Source organism: Chiloscyllium plagiosum, chromosome 39 (assembly GCF_004010195.1).
Source record: "Chiloscyllium plagiosum isolate BGI_BamShark_2017 chromosome 39, ASM401019v2, whole genome shotgun sequence".
NCBI lineage: Eukaryota > Metazoa > Chordata > Chondrichthyes > Orectolobiformes > Hemiscylliidae > Chiloscyllium > Chiloscyllium plagiosum.
The window spans coordinates 24,363,832-24,376,965 of record NC_057748.1 but is presented as its reverse complement, the minus strand read 5'-3'; the positions used below and the strand labels follow the sequence as shown (position 1 = coordinate 24,376,965).

Below are 13,134 nucleotides of genomic sequence, written 5' to 3'. Positions count from 1 at the left end.
TTAGAGCAGTTCGCACGTTCGTGATTCTTTCAATCAGCAACAGCAATGAAAGAAATTACACTCTCAGCGGAACCTCTGGACCTGTGGTTTCATAGGGTCGCTAGGATTAAGATGCGCCCCGAGATCTAAGTCATGTTGGAACTGAAACGGAGGAATCGACAGAGAGGCTACAGAATGACATCCCATCCATTTGGTTTTCTTTAAATCACTGACGAGCAGGAAAATGTAAACGGGGAGGGCGAGTGGGGAAGTGAGGCAGTTGCAGCTCTGGTGAAACTCCTTCTTTGTGATTCACTCAGCAACCAAAGACGTGAAGGTGACTCAGGCGTGAGAGCTCTTCACATCGAGATCAAAAAGCACTCAAGGGCAGTTAGCGCCTCTTCCGGTGTGGGGGTGGGGTGAGGTAATTACCTTTTGACTTCTGTTACTATGTTCAGAAACTGCCGTTTAGATTGAGATGAACAGAAACTGCATTTCTAAAAAGCACCATGGAATTTAGCAAAATTTATTGAGTCGCTTCTCGTCGATTCCCACATCGGCTTCCAACTCAGATGGTATCCATGTGGCTCATGTCCAGGAGTGAACATCTCTGCAGCAAATTGCACAGTAAAGGTAAAAGGCAAGGAAAGTGGAATCTCGAACAGGCTCCGACGTCAGAGCGTCCTCACAATGTGATCTGTAGTTCTCGGATTGTAATGCTACCTCTGGTTTTAGGGTGGAGAACATTCTTTGGGACACTTATTCTGCAAAAGAAAAACAGCGACTGAAACTACACTGCACGGTATGATGTGGAACACGGTCTGCTCACCTTTGTGCATTTTCAATGTAATCCGGTGTGCTTCATGTTCCGTGTAAACGTAAAAATTGTCCTGTTTCGAACAATGGGTGAAATCATTTAGCGAAGCAAGAATCGAAATTGTAGTAAGGTCAAGAAGCTCATGGTTATTTGACCAAATCATAACCGAAAACATATTCCCACACACTCACAGATACACTTGTAGCTGAAAAGAGTCTGGGAAGGTAAACTCAGCTTACCATTGATTTTTGTCTGGATTGATGGGCTATCATTATCTGCTGCGAAATTGATATTGCAGACGGGCACATCCCAGCAGCTGTGTGAGTCGAAGAGGGATCATGGAACCATTTTCACGTGACTTTGCATCTGTTGTTATGTAGGAGCACAATTGGAAGTGCAGGAAAATGGGAAGTGCAAGAAAATGCAGCGTCTGAGCGGTTGCTAATATGGCTTCGCGGTCTCAGGTGCTTGGTTCAGGCTCCAGTCTCGCCCGAGGCATGGGTTCGAATCCAACCACTGCTATTTCGGTCGATCAACTCTAACGACGCAGCATCTTACACTGCTGTTTCAATCGATGCGTAAAGGAAAAACAACGTGGGTTTGTTTCTTGGGGAATTAACTGTGGTGTGGGAATTTGCCGCAGTACCTCTTCTGTCATGATGGTGCTCGCCTCCCGCGTGGAAAATCGCAAACAGCTCTACTGTTGCTTTACGTTCCAGGCAAGTTGAGTTTTTACTGGAACCGAATGGAGACTGTTATTTCAGTGCTGTTGTGAAAGAATATCCTACAGTGACTCGACTCGTCGTTATTTGGTTTTCTGGCCAATGCGAAAAACGTTCCAATGAATTTCGATGTCATATGTTATTGAAATTCTCCCATTTCCTTCATTTCCGTCCTGGAGACATCGGAAGAGAAAGGTAATCTAATCGAAACTGTGATTGGTGAAATTCACTTTTTATGGCCCATTCTTATTATGTTCTTTTTTTCTCTCTTTTCAGCATTGTCTGGGAAGTGGTGGTGCACTCAGGCTCCAGTATGTTTGAAAGAGTAGTTTGGAATTGCCCTATTGTTAGTTGTGAGATTACTTTATGGCTCATGCCCTCGGACTGTCTCACATTTAGCATTCATGCTCCCTGTCTGAAAATGCATTTGGTTTGCCAGTTTTGCTTGTGTTAAATGCTTTCTGTTTTGCGATTCGCTCAATGCATTACGAGTTAGCAGGGTTTCTGAGGTAACTTCCAGCTGCAACAATCCTCAACTGAGGATCTGGGAAAATTTCACGGAGTATGGTCAGTCGGAGCAAAAGTACGGAAGTCGTTCGTTTCTGCAGTGTTTCACAATACTACCTTTCCCGTGAGCAGTTGAACAGACTAAATGATTGTGCCACAGACTGCGACGGCAAGCTCCGCTACAAAGTAATCCTTTAAAGCCGGTGTAAGCAACACAACGTTATTGGGGTACACCGCGTGGAAACAGACACTTCGGTGTATCTCGTCCATGCTCACCACATCGCCAAAATTAAACAAGTCCCGTTTCCCAGCATTTGGCCCCAATCCCTATAAACCCATCCTAACCAGAAAGTCATCCGATTACCTTTGCAATTTTCTGAGTGGAATAGCCTCCTCCACTTCCTCTGGTAACTCATTCCATACACGCACAAACTTCTGTGTGGGAAATGTGCCTCAGGTCCTTTGTCAATTTCAGCCCACTCACCTTAAACCTATGCTCTCGAGTTTTCAACTCACCCCAACTTGGGTAAAACATGTAAATACTCAGTTTACAACCATTCCATAAGATCATGTCGCAGCCGTTACGCTGCAGGGAAAGTCGTCCCAGCCTATTACACATCGCCCTACGGTTCAAACATTGACGACATCCTTGCCTATATTTTGTCATCAATTTCACGTGTGTTTGTTTTATGTTTTCAAGATGTCAATTACGCCGGACAACAACGGGCTATAAGAAACAGAAAGGTGAAAGGTAGAATGCCTTCACCTTTCTGTGCTGGATGCCACTGAGCCGCTGGGGGGGCGGCTGGCGCTCGTTTCTGTAGTGTAGTGGTCATCACGTTCGCCTAACACGCGAATGGCCCCCAGTCCCAAACTGGGCAGAAACTGCTTTGTTCTTCAAATGCAGACTTTTACATGGACAAGAACGGAGCTTTCTTGCTTGCTTTCCCATCTGCAAACCTGCCTTCGAATTTGCTTGAACAAATCTGCTCTCGTAGTGAAATGTAATGCAATTCCATTTAATGACTGTGCAAAGCATTGTAAAGTTTATCTCCAACCTGGTTCCGATCATATGCCATTCTGTTTGAGAGTGTAGTTACCGCCTTCTGATCCTTCCACGAAAAGCAGTACGGTATTTGCATTCCTTGTGCAGGCGGCTCCGTTCAAAGAAGCTGATGCGCTGTTGTCACAGCGCACCATGGAACACAAACAAAACTGGCAAACCTAATGTATTTTCAGACACAGCAAAGCATGAATGCTAAATGTGAGACAGTCCGAGGCCATGAGTTACAAAGTAATCTCACAACTAACAACAGGGCAATTCCAAACTACTCTTTCAAACATACTGCAGCCTTAGTGCACCACCACCTCGCAGACAATGCTGAAAAGAGTGAAAGAAAGAATATAATAAGAATGGGCCATTGTTTTAAAAAAATTCTCAAGGTCAAGGACCAGGCTCGCAGGAAAGCAGTCTGACACAGAACAAACAGCCAAGAGGCGAGTCTGCTAGAATATAAGTGTTTTATTCCCCGCAGTGTCACCACAACCAGTCTCGTACTTACAACGGGTCTGGCTTATACTCACTCTACATGTTACCAAAACTGGGAGCCGTCAGTTCTCGTAGAGCGGTTGCCAACAACCCACGCTCGGCGGTTAAACGTAACCCCGGAGCAGACTCACCGAACTGGAGACTTCTCCAGCTGATATACCCTTTTCCAGATATAAACATTCATGTGAACAGCAGAGCAAGGCTAAAAAACACATTCCATTCTGGTTACATACAGATAAGAAGATTCACACGGGAAGGTGTATAACAAGATTCACACGAGACTAAGCGACACCTTCCATTTTCGGTTAGATCCACACATGTATTGGGACACAATTTTAACCCTTTCACCACATTCCACTGCTCGGCCCAATACATGTGTTGATTTGGTCAAATTACCATGAGCTGCTTGACATTACTGCAATTTCGATTCTTGCTTTGCTAAATGATTTCACACATTGTTCAAAACAGGACAACGTTCACATTTACACGGAACAAGAAACACACCGGACTATATTGAAAATGCACAAAGCTGAGCAGGCCGTGTTCCACATCATACCGTGCAGCATAGTTTCTGTCACTGTGTCTGTTTTGCAGAATAAGCGTCCCAAAGAATGTTCTCCACCCTAAACCCGGAGGTAGCATTACAATCCGAGAACGACAGATCACATTGTCAGGATGCTCCGACCTCGAAGCCAGTTCGAGAAGCCACTTTCCTTGCCTTTTTGCCCTAACCGTGTAATTTGCTTCATAGATGTTCACACCTGGACATGAGCCACATGGATACCAACTGAGTCTGAAACCTATGTGGGAATCGACGAGAAGCGACTCAATAAATTTTGCTAAATTCCATGGTGCTTTTTAGAAATGCAGTTTCTGTTCACCTCAATCTAAAAGGCAGTTTCTGAACATAGTAACAGAAGTCAAAAGGTAACTACCTCACCCCACCCCCCTCTCCGGAAGAGGCGCTAACTGCCCTTGAATGCTTTTTGATCTCGATGTGAAGAGCTCTCACGCCTGAGTCACCTTCACGTCTCTTGTTGCTCAGTGAATCACAAAGAAGGAGTTTCACCAGAGCTGCAACTGCCTCACTTCCCCACTCGCCCTCCCCGTTTACATTTTCCTGCTCGTCAGTGATTTAAAGAAAACCAAATAGATGCGATGTCATTCTGTAGTCTCTCTGTCGATTCCTCCGTTTCAGTTCCAACATGACTTAGATCTCGGGGCGCATCTTAATCCTAGCGACGCTATGAAAGCACCGGTCCAGAGGTTCCGCTGAGAATGTAATTTCTTTCATTGCTGTTGCTGATTGAATGAGCCACTAACATGCGAACTGCTCCAAAACATGATTCAGGACCTCTGGTACCAATTCTCGCACGTTGAATAACGACAGACAGCTTCCAAATGAGGCCTTTCAGAGACGACTTTGGGGAACAATTGTCAGACAGACTAGTTCTGGAATTCGTGGTGCGCTGTGACACCAGCACATCAGCTTCTTCCCTGTCTTTGAACCGAGCCGCCTGCGCAAGGAATACAAATGCGGTACTGCTTTTCGCGGAAGGATCAGAAGGCGGTAACTACACTCTCAAACAGAATGGCATATGATCAGAACCAGGTTGGAGAAAAACTTTACAATGCTTTGCACAGTCATTAAATGGAATTGCATTATATTTCACTACGACAGCCGATTTGTTCAAGCAAATTCGAAGGCAGGTTTGCAGATGGGAAAGCAAGCAAGAAAGCTCCGTTCTTGTCCATGTAAAAGTCTGCAGTTGAAGAACAAAGTAGTTTTGTGTGTGTGTGTGTTGATGGTGCTGTCAGTTTGAATGATGTTGTGAGCTGCTGCCCTCTCTCCCACCCAGACTGAATCGTCGAAGGTTATGACCCTCTTCCACTGTCACTCCAGTCGGTGGGGAGGCCAGCTGAGGGAGAGATTGCGTCATTTTAAATACCACAGAGTTTGTCAGACCTGCACCCATGTCGAGATACTCACAGAGTCAAATACACAGGTACGGAATGTTGGGGTGGGGGTAGATGGATATCGGACACTCCACCACCCGGCTTGGCCCTTTCTGTCCTATTCCCTGCTGTTTCTCCTGGAATAGGAGACGGGAAAGGATGGAGTGAGGGTGGGACTGGGTGACTCTGCTGAAAGTGCTGGTGTAGTTGGGGGGTGGGGAGTGTGCGGGTGGGGGATGGTGACGTTTACAGAGGGAGTCAGACAACAGTGCTGTATACATGCAGTGCTATTCGTAAGGGAGATATAGTGGAGGGGAAAGAGAGAGCAATGGTGCTACTCGCAGCAGTGAGAGTGTGGAGCATGTGCCTTGATCGGGGGTTGGTGCTTTAACGGATATACAGTGAGTGTGAGGCAGCAGAGAGTATACGGTGAGCCTTATCCTGACGGAGTGGGGAAGGTTATTTATGCCTGTCCTGCATTGCTGGAGATTCCTTCAAACCACAGATACTGCATTGAGCTCAGACCATGCTTGGTAGGATTGGTGGTGTGGCCCCTCTGCAAAGAGAATGGTCCTCCTCTGTTCTAGCCCATCCACCAGGACCTCTGTGCCCCTGCCGGCAAACCGTGGTGCAATTGCCCCTTATCTGCCATGCTCGGGGTAAACTGTGCAGGGCAGCTCCAAACGGAGAATGCTCAACCTTTTAAAGATGGCACCAGTGCCAGGGATCACGGAATATCCAGGATATACGGGTGATGCTGAGTACCTACAGTCATGATGGGTGGGAGAATCGGGCTGGCATTGAATGAGAGGGATACCATGGGGTGAGGTGGGTAGATAATTAGTTAACTTAGATAAGATAACACCAGGAAACTAGTTAAGCTTCGTGCAGAAAATCCCTCCCTTCGTGCAGAAAATGTCACTGAGACAAATTATTGTGAGATTCAACCCAATGAGTCGAAGACTCTGCTGATCCCAATCCCAGTTAAAACGCCGCAGCAGCTTGACCAATGCTCTGAATCACAGAGAAAGAGTTAAACGTTACCTTACCCTTGGGACATAAGGCACTGTGGAGGGGGTGGTTGAGGTATCAGTGGGGGAGCACTTTATGGTCATTCATCATAATTCTATTAGTTTTAAAGTATAGAAGGAAAAGGATGAACCACGTCTAAAACTTAAAGTTCTAAATTGTTGAAAACCAATTTTGATTATATTAACTATGAATATTTTGGGACAGATATTCTCAGAAAAGTGGGTCAGTTGGGAAGCATATGTCAGGTATAGACAGCAGGAATTGAGGGATTTTTTTTCTTAATTCATTCACGGGATGAAGGCGTCCCTAGCTAGGCAAGCATCTATTACCCATCCCTAATTGGCCAGAGGGCAGTTCGCAGGCAACCACATTGCTATGAGTCTGGAGTCACTTGTAGGCCAGACCAGGTAAGAATGGAAGTTTGTTTCCTTAAAGCGTATCAGTGAACCAGATGGATTTTTCCGACAATCGAAATGGTCATCATTAACCTCTTAATTCCTGATTTAAAGTGAATCACTAGAAGAGTCTGAAGGCAACAAGAGTATACTTAAGAGGGAAATTGGGAGCATAAAAAGGGGGCATGTGATAGCATTGGCAAACAGAGTTAAGGAGAATCCAAAGGAATTCAGCAAGTACGTCAAGAACGAAGAGTAACTGTGGAGAGAACAGGACATCCTTAAAGATCAGCAAGGTTGCCCATGTGCAGAACCAAAGGAATTGGGGGAGGTACTGAACGAATATATTTTATCAGTATTTACTGGGCAGGAGGATATGGAAGCTAGAGGACTTGGGAAATAGGTAGTGACATCTAGGAAAGTGTCTGTATTACAGAGGAGCTGCTGGAGGTCTTAAAACATGCAAAAGAAGGAAAATGTCCTGGCTTTTATTAGATGGACGCTAGAACTCTGTGGGAATCTAGGGAAGTGATTGCTGGGCCCCTTGCTACCATCAATAGCCACAGGTAACGTGTCAGAAGACTGGAGGTTGGCTACGTGGTGCCACTACTTAAAGGATTTAAGAAGGGTAATAAGGACAAGCTAGTGAGTCTGACGTCAGTGGTAGGTAAGTTGTTGGAGGGGATTATGAGTCATCGGATTTTCACGCATTTTGAAAGATAACGACTGATTAGGGATAGTCAACATTGCTTTGTGCAAGCAATATTGTGTCTCACTGACTTGACTGAGATTTTTTTGAAGAAGCGACTAAGATTAATTGAGATAAAGTGGTGTACATTGTCGATATGGACTTCAGTAAGGCGTTGAATAACATTGTGCATGGTTATCTGTTTGACAAGATTGGTTCATATGAAAGCCATTTGGATACAAAACTGGCTCAAAGGTAGGAGGCAGAGGGTGGTGGTAGACGGTTGCAATTTCCTGGCAAACGTTTCCAAGTCCAGTTTATGGAGTAGTCCACTAGCACGGCCTGCACAGCTATCCATTTTAGCCGTTACCTTACCCCAGTTTATGGTGTCTGGGCTGGTTCTGTGAGGCAGATTCAGAATTTGAGGCAATGGACCATTCTAGCGGATCTGGTAATGTCTCCATTCAATGTTTGCTTTCTTGGGATTGGCCCACCATTGTCTCCCTTATCCCGTTATTCTAATCCGCCCATCTCCTTATCCTTATTTTCAGCAGGTTATCAGTTAATAAATTATTTGGGTTTTTTTCTGTATCTTTCTCTGGCCTTAGTTTTTGAATCCCTCGTGCATTGAGTGCTGACATGGTGAAGCTCAGACACATTGAAATGGTGTGTGTCAGGCTGTTGTTCACTTCCCGATGTATCCCATGTGGTGCTCCATGGACAGGAGTGCTCCATCAGCTCGGACTCACGTGTTTGAAACTTGGTATGTGCCTGCCCATGGAACGCCTGTGTTTGGCTCTCTCAATTGATCGTGCGGTCAGTTACACAAGGAAAATCCTCGAATAATTATTAAGGAAGAGGCATCTAACCTGTAGCTGAGGGGCTTCTGTCTGACTCCTGTTATTGAAACGTTAGTGGAGTGGCTGGGGATAGTTTGCTGGAGTTTGTGCTGTGAGCTCCCTCAGACATTCAGGGAGACCTGAGGATTTGCTGACCCAGCTCTGGATGGAGCATGGGGACTGTAGTTACCGCATGTGGGTCTGTAACATGAACACCAAATGGGGCAGATGCGGCAGAGAGATGACGCTCTGAAATCATGGAGTGAGTGTGTGTGGGGAAAGGGATGTGCTGTATCTGTCCATGTTTTCGCCTGGACAAACACATACTCTCACTCTCCCCGTTACATACACTGATGGACACTCTCCCTATCCGCTCCACACACACTCTCCCTTATTCTCTCTCACATGCGCACACGTGCATTCCACTCTGTCACACGCACGCATACACGCACAGCCTCTCTCTCTAATTCCCGCACTCAAACACACAATATCCTTCTCTCTCTCACGTAATCACAGTGTCTCTTTCTCTCTCTCTCCCCCTTCACACAGACACGCCCCTCTCTCCCACATACGCACACACACACACGTATGCACATATAAATTTCCGGGGAGAATTTGCATTTGACCATTTGTATTTGCAGATTGTTAGAAACGAAAATCGCTTCTCAATAATTGCTCTAGACAAATTCAGGAAAACAAAGTTTTATTAGCAAGTCAAGTCTGCAGAGTCGGGCACCCTTAAAGAAAAGGCGCGCTGAGGCTTACAAAGTCTCCCATTATATACAGCACAAGTCCCTCCTCTCCTTGGCTCCAACAAGCCATGAGGTTCACATTCTTAAAATCATCATTATTTTTATCACAAAGTCTGCAACAAAAGGCTCCAGAGTCTCCAAAGTTGTTGTTTTTCTCACCCTGTAGTCTTATCAGTCAAAAAGCTTTAATCTTGAAACAGATGTCTCAAGTCGCACTCCCATCCTGGAGTCTTATCAGCGAAGGACTCATCCTTCTCTGCTGTGTGAATGGCTGCATTAATCAAGAGCCTGCTCGCTTTCACTATAGCTCACAAATTGTCAGCATTCTGCACAATTTAAACTACTCTACTTTTGAGTATATAAAATGGTTGTTAGAAAAGAAACAAAAGTTTTGTCTTTTATTATAGATCAGTCTCACAAATTGTCAGCATTCTGCACAATTTAAACTACTCTACTTTTGAGTATATAAAATGGTTGTTAGAAAAGAAACAAAAGTTTTGTCTTTTATTATAGATCAGTCTCACAAATTGTCAGCATTCTGCACAATTTAAACTACTCTACTTTTGAGTATATAAAATGGTTGTTAGAAAAGAAACAAAAGTTTTGTCTTTTATTATAGATCAGTCTCACAAATTGTCAGCATTCTGCACAATTTAAACTACTCTACTTTTGAGTATATAAAATGGTTGTTAGAAAAGAAACAAAAGTTTTGTCTTTTATTATAGATCAGTCTCACAAATTGTCTTGCATAATAATCTTTTGCGAGGTACGTTATGCACTGATGTCTGGAAGTCCAGATATAATACATTTATAGGATCCCCATTATCCACCTTGCTTGTTTCGTTTTTTTAAAAAAAAGAAAGTTAGTCAGATTATTCAAATATGATTTATCCTTCATAAAACTATGTTGGCTGTGATGGATTGTGGCTTGACTTTGGAAATCTTCTGTTATTAAAATCCTTCTTAACGGATTCTAACAATTTCTCTTCAATCCCAATTGTTTTCGCACTACTTTTCATTCCCGAGTTAAGCTGGTTATTCAAAGTCCTTCCCTTTCTATAACCTCCATGTTCCCTTTCACAATTCCTGTAAAAAACAGGCACAAGGCTGTAAAAGATCTGCTCCAATTGCAATGTGAGAGGCATGAGCAGCTGATTGGACTCATTCTGTTCCTGCTTTACACACTCGCTGGGCTCAATGTCCTCCTGGCGTTCCTACATTATAGTCTCAATGGACTTGCCTGTTCTGTTCCTGTCTCTGACCAAGCGCTCAAGATCTCGATGTCCACCTCTTGTTGCTCAGTGAGAGGTCTGGGGTCTTATGGAATTCCCCCTGTTCAAATGTCACTTTTCATGGGCTGAAATATGCAGGCAAGTTCCCCGGCCCACACTGGGTAGCTCAGTGGTTAGCACTGCTGCGTCACTGCACCAGAGATCCCAGTTCAATTCCCAGTTTCCTCCGACAGTCCCAAGATGTGTAGGTAAGGTGGATTGGCCACGCTAAATGGCCCATAATGACTGGGGATGTGGAGGCTAAGGGCATCAGTCATGGAAACTGCCAGGTTATAAAGATTGGGTGGGGTGGGTGGTGGGGATTGGATGGGATGTTCTTCGGAGGATCGGTGTGGAGTCGATGGGTCAACTGGTCTGCTACCACACTGGAGGGATTCTATGATTAACAACTTTGTTGCAGAAATCAATTCTGGGAACAATATTTGAGTTCATTTCAACATCCTTTCCTCAGTGAGGAGATTAAACCTGTGTGCACTACTCCAGATGTGATCTCACTAAGATACTGTATAGCAGTAGGAACACTTTGCCAGCCTACTGTAAGGTTCCCACTCAGGTTAGAGCAGTCTCAGCTCTCTGGGGGAATACACAATATAGCTGAATGTTCATTGTCCTTCTTTACTCCACCAGCGTCACAATATGCCTCAGCAAACATCTCGCCTAAATCTAACATGAACCTCGCCAGACCCCATATCGCTCAGAATCTGTGAAGCTCAGAAATAACAAGGAGAAGCAAACATTGATGAGAGTTATGTATCAACGTCAAAATTGTGATACAAATATTTATGGTCCAAAACAGGAAATTAGATTTACAAGTTTGTGGGTACTGCAGTAATAATGGACAGCTTCAAGTTAAATCTAGAGTTGTTAATCCAAGTGAATGTTAATGCTGGGAAAGTGGATTACATGAGCGTCTATGAGATGGGTTGCTTTAATGATATGTTGAGCACCAAGTAGAGATCAGACTGTTCTGGAATTGGTGATGCGTGATTGGAAGAGCTAATTGAAGACTTTGTTGTAAAGATGTTTTTGGGAATAGTGATCTAAATATTTTGAATTTAAATGACGTCTGACCACAAAGCAGTTGTTTTCTTATATTACTGGTACATACCAGAGTCATGCAAGCCATTAAGATACGAGGATAAAGTTGGCTTCAGTGAATTTTAAAAGTACATTAAAATGATTTAATGAAAGACAGGCGATGTCTGTTATTTATGCAAACACTGTAAGGTCTGCACGGACATTCTCGAGATTATCCCTCAGATGGCAAAATGGTCTGAAGAAGGAACTCCGTCTGTGTTCCAGAGAGTCTCAGAGAATGAGTGGTGACCGAAATTAAACTTAAAAAAATCCCACAGAGGGAGTGAGAAACATGGGCATTGACAAATGAGGACAATATTAACGAAAGTCCCAAGATATTCCACAAGAACATCAAGCAGAACAGAAAAGCCAGGGAATAATTAGGGCCCAATAGACATCAAGGGGATAATCTGCGTGTGAAGCTGGAGAAGATTGATAGATTGTGACACGAGAGCCTCACATCCGTTGTACTTGGGAGAAGAAGGAGACAGGTGCACATTTCAAGAAGAACGGAGCGGGAAGCTCTTGAACAGATTGATATAAGATGCGAGCAGGAAATAATGTTTTTGGCTGGAGTAAAATTGGACAAGTCCCCAGGTTTGGAAGAGTTGTATCACAAGCTGCAGTGGGAGACAAGGGAGGAAATGCCCTGACTCAAATGTTTAAGTAGGATCTGGTCACAGAGGAGTTGCCAGAGTAATGGTGAGCACCCTTTACAGGAAGGGTTGGTGCAGGTAGACCAGGGAACTGAACATCAGTGACCATCAGATCTGTTTCAGGGAAACTATTGGGGAAAACAAGGAAGGAGACAATTTATCTTCATTGAGAGAGGCAATGTTTGATCAGAGATCATCAGCATGCTGTTGACAGAGGGTAGTCAAGCCGAATGAATTTTATTGATTTTTTTCGAGGAGATCGTTTGTATGTTTTCGTTTTCAGCAAAACCTTTGACAAAGCCTCACATGATAAAGAAAATACAATCTTATGGTATCAAGGGTAACTTGGTAAGTGCCATTCAAATGGACTTAGAGGCAGGAGAAAGAGGGTGGACGGAGAAGGCTGTTTGTGTGGCTGGTGACCTGTGTCCCTGGTGTACCCCAGGGATCAGTGCTGTGTCCCTTATTTTTTTGTGGTATTCATAAATGATGTAGATGTGAATGTGAAGGGCGTGGAGAGTGTGTGATTAGTAAGTCTATCTTTAACACAAAAATTGGCCAGGTGTCTGACAGTGAAGGGGAAGGCCTTATGTTACAGGAAGATACAGATGGAATGGTCGGATTTACAGATCAAAGGCAGATGGAATGTAACCTTGATAAATATGAGATGATGGACTTTGGATGAAGGAACCAGACAGGGGAGTATTCAATGAATGGCAGCACACTAAGTAACTCAGAGGGTGCTTCTCCACGCATCCCTGAATATGACTGAACATGGTAATAGGTTAGTTCAGAAGGCATTGGGAATAGTAAATAGCTGTTGTGGTTCTGTTCGTCGAGCTGGGAATTTGTGTTGCAGACGTTTCGTCCCCT

The 13,134-nt window shown here is 44.2% G+C and overlaps 1 non-coding gene across 1 annotated transcript; it reads left to right on the top strand.

Moving 5' to 3' along the window:
* Positions 1 to 2,839: 2,839 nt before the first annotated feature.
* Positions 2,840 to 2,912, top strand: trnav-aac. The gene has a single exon. It is a non-coding gene; the product is annotated as a tRNA-Val (tRNA).
* Positions 2,913 to 13,134: the final 10,222 nt, after the last annotated feature.